Source organism: Phaseolus vulgaris, chromosome 7 (genome assembly GCF_000499845.2).
Source record: "Phaseolus vulgaris cultivar G19833 chromosome 7, P. vulgaris v2.0, whole genome shotgun sequence".
Taxonomy (NCBI): domain Eukaryota; kingdom Viridiplantae; phylum Streptophyta; class Magnoliopsida; order Fabales; family Fabaceae; genus Phaseolus; species Phaseolus vulgaris.
Genome location: NC_023753.2, coordinates 3,701,155 through 3,713,826, shown reverse-complemented (window position 1 = coordinate 3,713,826; position 12,672 = coordinate 3,701,155). Strand labels below are relative to the sequence as shown.

General features: G+C 34.6%; 1 long non-coding RNA gene and 3 other non-coding genes across 4 annotated transcripts; all 4 read left to right on the top strand.

The window, feature by feature from the left end:
- The first annotated feature begins 5,998 nt into the window (after positions 1-5,998).
- LOC137829613 (uncharacterized) lies at positions 5,999-10,886 on the top strand. The gene is made up of 2 exons (XR_011084045.1): positions 5,999-6,207; positions 7,920-10,886. It is a non-coding gene; the product is annotated as an uncharacterized lncRNA (long non-coding RNA).
- TRNAP-AGG (transfer RNA proline (anticodon AGG)) lies at positions 7,160-7,231 on the top strand. Its single transcript has one exon. It is a non-coding gene; the product is annotated as a tRNA-Pro (tRNA).
- TRNAP-UGG (transfer RNA proline (anticodon UGG)) lies at positions 8,794-8,865 on the top strand. The gene has a single exon. It is a non-coding gene; the product is annotated as a tRNA-Pro (tRNA).
- On the top strand, positions 10,461-10,532 carry TRNAP-UGG (transfer RNA proline (anticodon UGG)). The gene has a single exon. It is a non-coding gene; the product is annotated as a tRNA-Pro (tRNA).
- Positions 10,887-12,672: the final 1,786 nt, after the last annotated feature.

The following is a 12,672-nucleotide window of genomic DNA, read 5'->3' as shown; positions in this document are numbered from 1 at the left end:
CGTCATATGAGCTACCTCAACAACAACCATATTATCAGCAATATTATTTTGATGAAAGTGAAACACCTTTTCAACCATTTTTTCAAACTGATAATATTACTCATAATCTTGAAGAGCCATCTTTAGAGGAGCTGGTGAGACAATTAATGGTAAATACAATGAAATCTCAGCAAAGCATAGATGCTACTCTATCAAAGTTAGAAGAGAAAGTTGGTCAATTGACTAGACAATTTGAAGATATTTCTAAGCAAAGTTTGAATTCACATCAAGATCCTAATTTAGATATAGAAAATCTTTCCAACTTTGATACATGTTATACTTGTGATCCTGATATATGTGTTGAGATTAATTCTGCCATGCCTCCAGTTTCCATTTCATTTGCAGGAATAAAACCTTATCCAGACACTCCCAAAGTGCATATGACTGCTGAAGACACAAAGGATTTTGATGATACATGTGCAACATGTTCTGTGATGACCAAATGCATATCCTCTGATGATATAATTTGCAGTGCAGACACTGTTGATTTGCAGGTTGTTAGGATCTATGAACCATTACCAACTAATGTCCAACCTCCACTGATGGAAGAAAAATCATTGCTTAATCAAGAGGCATTAGACTCTATGACACATGCAGGTCTTGATAAAGAAGTTGTTGATGCTGCTATACTTGCCGAATCTAGTGAAAAAGATTGTGCACTAGCAGATGGCTCTGACATAGTTTTGGAGGTAATACAAGAAGAGGAAGAGCAGATGTTACCCATCCTTCAAGTAGACACTTCTAGTGGAGAAGAAGATGATATTATTCTTCCATCCTTAAAGCTTCAAAGAGTACAACCTCCATTATTTAAGGTGAAGCCCATATCACTCATTCCATCATCTCCACTGGCTACACCTTCTATCATAATTGGAACGTTTGAAAGCAGCCTTTACCAGCCACCACCACCTCTTAACTTACATTTCATTCCATCTCCCACCCCAACTAGACTGTCTACCCTAGCTAGACTGTCTAGCCTTAGATCACTACCCTTAGACGATCCCCAAATAGCTAACCATATCAGATCGTCTATGATGAATAAATTTTTGTCTTCCATATATACTTTAGAAAGTACCATCATCCATTCATGGAAGAAACTATACCATTTCACACACCCTCCAGACCTACCCCAGTTCCATCCACTATTTCAAGGCTTCTTCAACATAATATTTTTGTTACATAGTTTACCAAGGTACTGCATGCTTTGGTTAGACGCTCCAGCTGATAGTGTTTCTACACCACTATGGATGAAGAGTCTTGGCTTATATTGTAGAGGAGATGGTTGAAGAGATTTGTTGCAGTTGCCAATTCCCTCAAGCTGAATGAGGGAGTACTTCTTCTCTCACTTTTATTATACAAATTTATTTATTGATTTTACATTGAGGACAATGTATGATTTAAGTGTGGGGGAGGAGAATCATAGTTTAGGGTTTATCTTTTGTTGATTTATTTTTGTGTTTTTTGTTTTTCTTTTAATTGTTTGAATTTCTTTTTTGCTTCTATTAAAATAAATAAGCTTTTTTAGGATTGTCTAATGGCTGACATGTTTTATAATTCTTGAAAATCTTGGTTTCTTGATCTTTGTTGTTTGGATTTTCTGAAAAATTGATAAATAAGTTGGTTATGAGAAATTTTGGGTTGAATCTTTTGATAGAATGTCCCAAGTGAGTTTTGAGCCTTAATTGATATATCATTTAATACTCTTTTTAGTGTGTTTTCACTCATGATTGCTTATACTCTAGAACTTAGCTTGATTCTTTGTTTTACAATTGTGATTTACGTGCATGAATTGATATGATAGAGGCATTCTTTGTTTAAATTAATCCACTAGCCATATTAGCCTACCTTTATGATAATCCATTTGTTAGCCCTTTGAGCCTATAGCCTTTTTTTTTTTTTTACCCTCATTACAAGCCTCAAAACAAGAAAAACCATGTTTGTCCCTACCTTAGAAGATAAAGGAGCTTTGAAATTATTTGGGAACAGGTTTTTGAATAAGTGTGGGGGTGTATCTCATTTTCATAGTTTACCTCTTCAATTTTTTATTTTTTTTAAAAAAAAGAAAAGGGGTAGAAAAAAAAGAATATAACAAGAGAAAAAAAAAGCAAAGCAAAACAAAGAAAATAAGAGTGGATCCTCTAATACACTGGATTGACTGTTTATTATATGAAAAAAAAATTATATCTTGAAATAAAAAGAGGAGTTAAATTGTCATAATACTTACACTTGTTTTTAGACCTATACCCACCATTGCTCCTTTGTTTTTCTATGGTTTTAAGCCTCTTTTCCCCTTTTACCTACCTTTACCTTAGCCTCATTACTTCCCTTATGAAGTCTTCTTGATTTTTGATTGCATGTTTTTTTCGGTTGTTGTGAATATTAGAGTCTTGCTAAGCATATGGTAGTGTTTGTCTGCATGGGTGGTGAGTGTAAATACAAACCCTAAACACTTGAGAGTAGGAGAGTGTCCAGTGAAGTTTTGTCAATTTTGATTCAACCTTTGATTTCAATTACCTACTTGTATATTAAAATATAGGAATTTCCATTCACATTTTTCTTGATTCCTTAATTTCTTGAAATTATATCATGTTTGTCATTATGCATTCTTAGAATTTGCTATTTGTTATTTGCATTTTTTTCTTTTCTTTTTAAACCTCAGAGTGTTTTGCCTGGGAGTGCAAAAGGATAAGTGTGGGGGTATTTGATGAGCATATATTTATTCACACTCATTAGCCTAATTAATAGATTATTGGACTATAATAATAAATAAATCTATTGTTTTAATTAATATTCTTATAATTGGGTTTATTTGGGCCTTAACTATTATTATTGTTAATTTTGTGTTTTTAGAGTAAATTATCCGGAGGAAGCATCTACCTTTGTGAATGGGCCAAATATGCAAAAGTCCAAGTTGCTTCTTGAACCAAAACAGAAAACAAATTCTGAGGAGAAGAAAGAGAAAATAAAATCTACAATATCTCAGAAACAGAATTGGAAGCAAATCTTCTGCAAAATAAAAAGAATTATGGAAAGGGAAACTGTTAACAAAATATAAACTACAATATTTTCCCAAGATCCTTGGAGCAGAAAAGCCTATAAAAGGACACAAGCATCAAGGAGAAAAAGGGAGAGCTTCATAGGGTTTTCTTAGTTTATTTTCTTCTTAGTAATTCTTTTGTTTTGCCTCCGCATGGAAGGCTAAACCTTTTTGGTTGATTCTTTTGTAATTTCCCATTGAGTTTTGAGGTTTTGTTCAATAAAAGTTTCGATTTTTAATTCTCTATAGCAGTTGTTTTTATTGTCTAATCTCCTGGAAAACTGGTTTTTGTGAGAGGTTGTACTTGAACGCATGATTGAGAGTCTTCCTTATCTTAAACTTTGGTTTCTTAGTTAGTTCGCACTGTTCTAATTAATTTCTTGGGCGCATGATTCAAGGGAGAGGAGGTAAGCATTCCCATGGAGTATACGCATGGAACAAAGTGGGTATGGATTAAACCAGTGGACGCATGCTTTATTGGTGAGTTTCAGTTGAATCAGATTGGCGCATGTTCAATCTGGTTTAGCTCTGTTGGAGGATTGAGAAAAGATTAATCTTTAGAGAACCTGTGAAGAATTCAATGGTGGAAGAACTTGGGATCAACCACTTTTTATTTGCTATTTTAATCTCTTTTATATTTTCTGCACAACTATCTCAAATCCCCTTTTCATCTTTATTGTTTTTGCTAACTTTTATTGCTTGCAGATAGATTTTAAACCCTGATCAACTGATTTTACTATTGGATTCGTTGGGAGACGACTTGGGGACATTTGTCCACAATTATACTATCATCTCTCTAGTGTTAGACAAGTCTACGCTAGAATCATATTAATTTGACAGCAAAACGACATCTATCAAGGACCCCCCAAACTACCACACAAGAGACCCCTTACAGCCTGACATACGGGACCGAGGCCATGATCTCGGTTGAAGTGGCCGAGCCCACCATACAACGACAGATGTTCGATCTCACCCTAACCGCCTCTACCATGGGTGGCGCCTCGGCCACCCCAACTGATAAAGAATCGGTGGCAGATGAAGAAGAAGAGGTTGACAAAGAGGAAGAAAGCCATAGGGTAGGAGAGGGGCGACCGAGAGAGGGGGAAGAATGGCCGGACGAAGAAGATGTTGGCCGAGACACGATCGACATCACTAACCTTTGTAAAAGCGAGGGAAGGCGAAGCTTTATAAAAAGGCCGAACGGTCACTCGGTTCTCATAGCAGTGGGCGAGGGAAGGCTCGTCTATCAGACAAACTCACTCAGAAAACGCATGATCTCGACACTGTTGGAGACCCCTATTTATAAGGCCCATGGGCCTCGGATCCTGAACCGACGCACCAATCTCAACCGTTAGATCCAAGAGATCCAACGGTCCACTACGTTTCCTGCCCGAAAAACCCCTCATAAATGCCAGTCATGTCATGTCACCTAGGGTCACGTCACGCCGCCTGGGTCACGTCACACCTCGAGAAATGGAATAACTGCACAATAAAGGGAGACCGACCGACACCCATCATTAAAGACTCATCGGACATATCTAACACATCTGCCCTTGAGCCTGGGGGGCAAGTGTACATGTATGGGCAAGGTCGAGGTCCACCTGGCTGCCCGAGATGTGGTCGAGATGCCGAGGCCGATGACGCACTTGGCCGAGACCTTAGAAGACTTGGCCGAGACCACTGGGATTTGGCCGATGGCTGACCCATACCATGGGAACTTGGCCGACGGCCGACCCCTACTACAGTTAACGCTCAAACCGAGATCAGTGAAGTTAATCCATCATCAAGAATTAGGTAATGCAACCTTAAGCGGTATCCACCTCGATAAACGGGCCCAACAAAGTAGGCCCATTAGAATAATATAAATAGCACGCATTCCAAGGAGTAAGGTATGTCATTTATTACTGTTCACGTACTTGAGAGCTGACCACCCGCTTTACTGACTTGAGCGTCAGAGTGCCTTAGCAGGTACCCCCACCATCCGGTGTTCAGCCGAGGTCAAGTGCCGAAGGAGAAGTAGGAGGACGAGGAGAATCCCAGCTCACCACCCAGTCACCTGACCGACCGAAAAAAGGAGAAGAAGACTTCAATAGTTCTCTAGGTCTCATCTCCCTAGCAGGAACAACATCTTTTCCTTCCTTTAGGTTTAAAAAATATGTTTACAATTATAGGTTTTTTGTTACGAAAGTAAAACTAATGGTAAAGATATTGTTTATTGGTTTAATCATAAACTTTTTATGTATTATTATACATGAGTTTTATATTGCCTTTAGTAAAGAGAGAAAATAATATATGATGAAAGTAAAGTATAACAACAAAAAAAAAAAAAAAAAGTGTTCTCTCAAGGGTTTGGAAGAATTGCTTAAAGAGAGTGTATTTATACATTCTAAAAAAAAGTGAAGTCAAGTTCTTTTTTAAAAAATAACTTGTTAAAAATTGTATACATTTTAGTAATCTTGATAGAGTTAATGGATTGCACAATACTTGTTTATATAAATTTGAAGTCTTATTCAATATTGAATTTTTTCATAAGAAAGTATTAAAATTATCTTGAAACCCAATCTAGTACATCGTTTAAATCTTGTCTAATAAATCTTTTAAAGAAATAAAAGAATACAAATCTAGTAAAATAACAAAAATTAGTTTTGATACTATCTTAGAAAAGTAATAAAAAATAATAATTTTACAACTCTTAAAGTTGTATATAATTTTTTTATATGATAAGATTAAAAATAAATATATAATAAAAATTAAATTTGTAATTAAATGATTAAAAAATATTAAAATAATAATATTAAGAGTTATAAAAATTTGAAGTTGTTAATTATAAAAAAGAAAAAATATGAGTATGCAACAATATGATAATTTAAAGGTGAATAAATATATTTAAAGTGAAATCTTAACATACGAAAGCTTCACACAAACTTCTAAAAAATCCCTTTCATTGCCTTTTCTAGGTCAGTTTTCCCCTTCAGGAGAAGAAAAGTGAAAATAAGTAACGAGTGTTTGATCCAGATGATTCGTGCTTGGGGCGCGAGAGGTTCCAACTTCATTCTCTGGATGCCCTTTTTGTTTTTTGACGATTTGGAACTGACAAGATTGATCTGGTTATCGCTATAGCCAACAAGCATCAGGTTTGATTCTCAATTTTTGTTTTTTCGAGTTCCGGTAGTTGACAAACTTGACATGTTAGTTCCTTTATTTAAATAATAATAAACATCAGAGGTTGCATGTGATTGCCTTGGGATGAATGAATTGGTAGATCGACAGTTTTATCTGAAAATTTTATGTGCAAGTAACAGCTTGCCTCTGAAAATTTAACACAAAAGTTGTTGTAAGTCAATGTTGATGATTAAAACATATCCGGAGATAATGGTACTTAAACCTTTAATCCTCCACAGTGCATTGAACGCCACACCTTTGTCTTGTCTCCAAAAACAGGATATCTGTTGGGAGAAAAGTATATACATAAAACCAGAGTGATAAATTGTAAATTCACTTTGATAACTTGACTAGAAAAATAGGTTACCATGACTTACAATTGCCTATCCAGGTAAGAAAATCTGGTAATTTGTATGGAATCTTACCATAGAACTGTAGAGAATGTGGCATGCAATACAATTTGAATATAAAACTGACATGATTGTGTTGGGATTGGGATGAATAGATCTTTAACTGCTTGCCACCGAAAATGTAATACAATAATTTGTTTTAAGTCGTAGTTGATAATTAAAATATAAAACCAGACAATGGTACAGATTCTTTATAAAGAAAAGCAGGTAAAGAATCTAAATTAGGAAAGGTGCTGACACAGTTAATGCTCCATAAATAGTGCCTTGAATTAAACACCATTGTCTCCAAAACAGGATATCTGTACGGAGAAAGTTTATACATAAAACTTGAGTGGTAAATTAGTAAACTGACTTTGATACCTTGATTAGCAAAACAGGTTGCCTTGAGTTACAATTGCATATCCAGGTAAGCAAATCTGGTATGCAATCTTACCGTTGAACTGAAGAGAATGTCTCATATACAATTCTAAATTAGACTGACATAGATTTGACTTTGCCCTTATTCTCCAAATATGGGCATTTGGTCTAGTGGTATGATTCTCGCTTAGGGTGCGAGAGGTCCCGAGTTCAATTCTCGGAATGCCCCCTCTTTTTGTCTGTGCATGAATTGTCTTCATGTGTTTTTGTCATTGAGTTGGCACAAGAAAAACCCTGCATTCTCAGACAGGATAGAATACTTGCAGTTGCATTTTTTCTAAAGAATAGGAGAAAATTCAAATCACAATCTTAACAATCAGTTTTGTTTGTATTGAGCTTGACTGTTGATCTGTCTTTTTACATTTAAGCTCCAAGACACTTAGCATTGTTATGATTTACCTATATCTCCATGTGTTAGCAAGCATCAGTTTTAACGCTAGATTGTGGTATCTGATCTTAACTCAGTATGCACCATTTGAACTCCATATTCTCCAGGGAATTAAAATATTGCTTAATCAACTATGTTATTTCAAATTGAATAACAGAATAACGAAGGAGGTTGTTATGTTAAAGGATAAGAAGAGGAGAAACGTAAAGGGGAATAAAACTATGAGAAGAACTAAGCAAGATAAGAAAATTTCTACAATATTATTCTCTGCCTTCTTTACTACACAAAAGGCCTTATATTGTTCTTGCGAGCTAGTCTCTAAGGGACAGCTGTACTCTGGTAACAGAAAACATAACAGAAATATATTCTTCCTATCCGAAAGTGACAGCTGATATGCTTCTAGATAAAATCTCTAATATGGGTTTTTCTCTGTTTTTAATGGACCTTGCTATCCTGGGCCTGCTATCAGAGGTTGTGACTTGTTGATGATGCATGACCCCCAACAGTATCAAATTCTTATCAACAAATGTATCAACACAATTATATCTTTATATCCTTTGCCCATGTAATTAGCTAGTATTTTATTTTATACTTTACAAACACTAGGTGGAATATGTGATTAACCTACATATCAAAACTTGCGGTGTTGAAGTTCAGACCACTCCACCTAGAAGCAATATTAGAATTGTGAAGTAAAAATAATGTTTCAACTTGTGTAAGAAAGACAATACTACCAACTTACTGATTTCATGTTTAAAAGTCAAATTTACAAAGCAAAGGTTTTAACTTCATAATACACCCTAAAATATTTTTAGCAAATCAATTAATTACTTTTCGATATGATTAGCAAACAAAAAATATTGCATTGTAAGGCTTTGCTCTAGTCATCTGATTCTCACTTAGGGTGTGAGTTCCCAACTAACCCTAGTTTATTAATCCTCATACTTACATGCCAACTAGCAATTATTTCTTAAATTTAAGCTTTTGAAGTATGGAAGCTGACAAGCTTGACTTGTTATTTTGTATACTTATAAGCATCAGGGGCTGAATGTGAATGTATTGGAAGAATGATTAATAGTTTTAGCTGGAAGTTTTTCAGTAAAGAGTGACAACTTGCCACTGTAAATGTAGTTAAATTATACGGAATTTCATGGGAAGTCTTTAAATATATAAAATCAGAGGGGTAAGCAAACTCTCTTTCATATCTTAACTTGGAAAACAAGTTATCTTTACTGATAATTACCCATCCAGGTAACCAAATCTTACAATTTTTATGCAATCTTACTGTAGAACTGAAGACAATGCATGAATAAAGAAAGATTTAGCCCCATATCATTCAATATGGGCATTTGGTCTAGTGGTATGATTCTCGCTTTGGGTGCGAGAGGTCCCGAGTTCGATTCTCGGAATGCCCCAAATATTTTTAACTTTTTTTGTCCTGTCTGGTATTGTATTTGTCGTTTCTGGTATTGTATTTGTCCTGGACTTGGAATGGTGTGCACTGCACTCTAAGCCCCCATTTTTTCATATTTAATGTTCTGTATTATTCTCATGTGTGTTTCCCATTCTTTTTCTGAGTGTGTTCTGAACATTGACAAGGCACATTCCGCCCTGTTTGCCAGAAGCAGTACTGGCAGTTCTGTTTCTTCCACCTCAAGAACTGGAGAAGATGTGAGATAATCTTATGAATCTGGCAGAATTTTCCTTTACAGTTGAGCACCAAGAAAGATTCCCAACAGGCATGCAAAAGTTACTTTGAATTTTCTATCTGTCCCATGGTTTGCAAGCATCAGTTACAACACTGATATAGTGGTATGCAATCTTATATTTTGTTTCAAAAACATTTTAACTCAGCATTCTACAATGACGTGATTGCTAAATCAACTATATTATTTCAAAAATCTGTAAGCAAGGAAATTGTGAATTGTTGTTGTCTTGTCCATGATGCCTTGCACCCAAATATACCAATTTTCACCAAGTTAATGAGTTCAAGTTGCACAATTGTTTATTCTAGTCCATTTGACATGAAGCATTATCTAATATCTTATTTTATAATATTCAACACTCAGATGTCATATGTGATAACCTACACATGAAATCACATGTCGTTTGCAGATGTTATGTAAGTCAGTCAGCAAAGGAAAAGAAAAACTAGTATGATACTGAAATAACTTCTGTCTACATGATTCAGTCTCTAATGCAATGTACAAACACATACATATAGAAAAACAGAATCTACCTTAAGATAATTTCTCCATTTTTGTTTTTTAGTTATTGTATATTAGCAACAACAAGCTTCAGGTTTGATTTCTTAATATTTTCCATTGCACCCAATGTTTGAACAAATGTATGGGCACAAATATTCAAATCCATTACCTACATATCCTATCATGTGGTGTTGGATTTGGTTTAGGCCAGTTGATAAAGGAAAAAAAAATGGTATGACACCAACATAACTTACTTCATTGAGCTTGGTACAGACTGTAATGCAACATAGAAACTGATATATATTGCAAAACTTCAGTTCTTTGGTTCCAAAAGTTTTATAAGTTGATGAACTTTCGTAACAATGTTGGCTAACATTTTATAGGAAGTCAATGCCTGGAAGCTCGCAAGCTAGACTTGTTATGTTAGTTTGTGAACTTATAAAACAATATGCATAAGAGGCTGAATCTGAATGAGATGATGATTTACATCAGAAGCCTTTCTCTAATAAGTGACAACTTGCCACTAAAAGTTTAATAAAGTTATATGGCAAGTCTTAGGATGTCCTTAAATATAAAACCAGAGGGGTAGGCAACTCTCTTTGATACCTTGACTTGGAAAAGAAGTTATCTTAACTGAGAATTCCCCAGCCAGGTAAGCAGTTCTTACCATTTGTATGGAATGTTACTAAAGAACTGCAGACAATGTGGAATTAGAAAACAATATTAAGGGAATATCAGAGAAAGATTGGACTTAGTCCTATGTTTATGAATGTGTGCATTTGGTATCCTATATTTATGAACTTGGGCATTTGGTCTAGTGGTATGATTCTCGCTTTGGGTGCGAGAGGTCCCGAGTTCGATTCTCGGAATGCCCCCAATTTTTTCAGATTTTTCTGTGCTTTTATTGTCCTCATTTGTGTTTTTTTCATTGACTTGGCACAAAGAAAAGCACTGGATTGTCACTCAGATTAGAATACTTGGTGTCCCTTCTTCCACCAAAAGAACAGGAGATGTGAATCACAGTTTTGACAATCTGGTTGTATTAGTGTTTGCAGTTGAGGACCAAGACAGGTTGGCATGAAGCACCAAGCAGCTGCTTTGGTTTCTGCATCTCTCCCACAAATTTTCAAGCATCAGTCCCAACACCAAGAATGTGGTTTGTGATCTTGTGTCTATATATGTCATTTGAACCTGCATTCAACAATGAAGTAATATTGCTAAATCAACTATCCTTATCTTAAATTGAATAAGGAGGGAGGTTGAGAATTGTTTCCATGATGCCTTCCTCCCCAAATTATAATATTCTGAACAAAAAAATGTCATAGTTGTTTTTTTCAAGAAATCAAATCCATTAGGATTTATCAAGTATCTAATTTTATAATTTAGAACACTCAGACTAAATATGTGATGTTCTATATATAGATTCGCATGCTGTTTGATTTCATCTACGCTAGTCAGAAAAGGAAAATGAAAACCAGTATGATACCAACAATAGTTACTATGGGTTAGTCTGTAATGCAACATACAAATTGAAGCATATTGCAAAAACTCCAGTTCTTTGTATATAAGCCAATCAACAACTGTAACAAAGTTGTGGAAATTTTACGACAGATCAAGAAGCATCAAATTCTCTATTGCTGGTGGATTTCAGCTTCCTGCCCTTGTGAAACCACATTATAAATGCAAGTATTGTTTCAACTTGTGGTAAAAAAAGAGTGCTCCTTTTTTTAATGATGTCACCTGGTAAAAGTCAGATGTACAAGTTAGAAGCAAAGTTTTAACTTATGAATCCACCCTCAATAATTTTGCCAAGTCGATTTGGTTGTTTATATTATCACTTGCAAACTACAAAATTTGTATGATAAGGTTTTGGTCTAATGGCATGATTCTCAGAATGCCTTACATTTTGATAATTTGGAAGCTCAGAAGCTTGACTTGCAAATTGGTGTTTATAAATACCAACAAGCATATGGTTTACTTAATTTTTTTTTGCATTTTGGAGCTTTGAAGCTGATAGGCTTAGAGGTGTCCGGAGTTTTCATTTTGGAAGACCATTGGATTTTAAAAGCTTATGCAGAAATACAATGATATTCTTTCCTAAAAAAGTACAATTAAGATTTTGTAGTTAAGTTTTTAATGGATTTATTTTATAGTAAATTTTGAAAGATCTGAATTAACTTTACAGACTTAAAGGATTTGAAAAGATCTTCACGAAATTTTTAAAACCATCTAGAATTACAAAAGTTAATGAAAAAATAATTAAAAAGGGACAAAGTTTGGATGAAGGAAAGATATATCAATACAATTTTTTAAATCCTCAAATAGGTAATTTATTTTAACTGTGTCCTTCTATTCTAGCTATTCATGTATTAACATCTTTTCATTCCTTTAGGTTTAAATAATATGTTTACAATTATGGTATTTTGTTACAAAAGTAAAACTAATGGTAAAGATATTGTTTATTGGTTTATTTAGAAATTCATGATATTCACATCTTTCATTTAGATAGTTTTTAAGTACATGATGAACGTACAGTTTAGCAACCAAGAAAAAGAAAAGTGTTCTCTCAAGGGTTTGGAAAGAATTGCTTAAAGACTCTTTCTTCCTACACCTCCTCCATACCTTCTTGTGCCACCCCCATACTAAATATGAAAATACCATTTTATCCTTTTTTTTTCACCCCCTTGGATTTGAAATAATAAGCCTATGGATTATGTAATCCGGATAAATTCCGGATTACATAATTCGGAAGTCAATTTCATATTTAGAAAAGACTTCCGGATTATGTAATCCGAAAGCTAATAACACATCGAAAAAAAAGACTTCCGGATTACATAATCCAGAAGCTAATCTTATGTATAGAAAAGACTTCCGGATTATGTAATCCGGAAGCTAATCACAAAAGACTTCCGGATTACATAATCCGGAAGCTAATTTTGAATCTAAAAAATGACTTCCAGATTATATAATCCGGAATATTAAAAAGGGTATTTTTGGAATAAGAAAAATTTATGG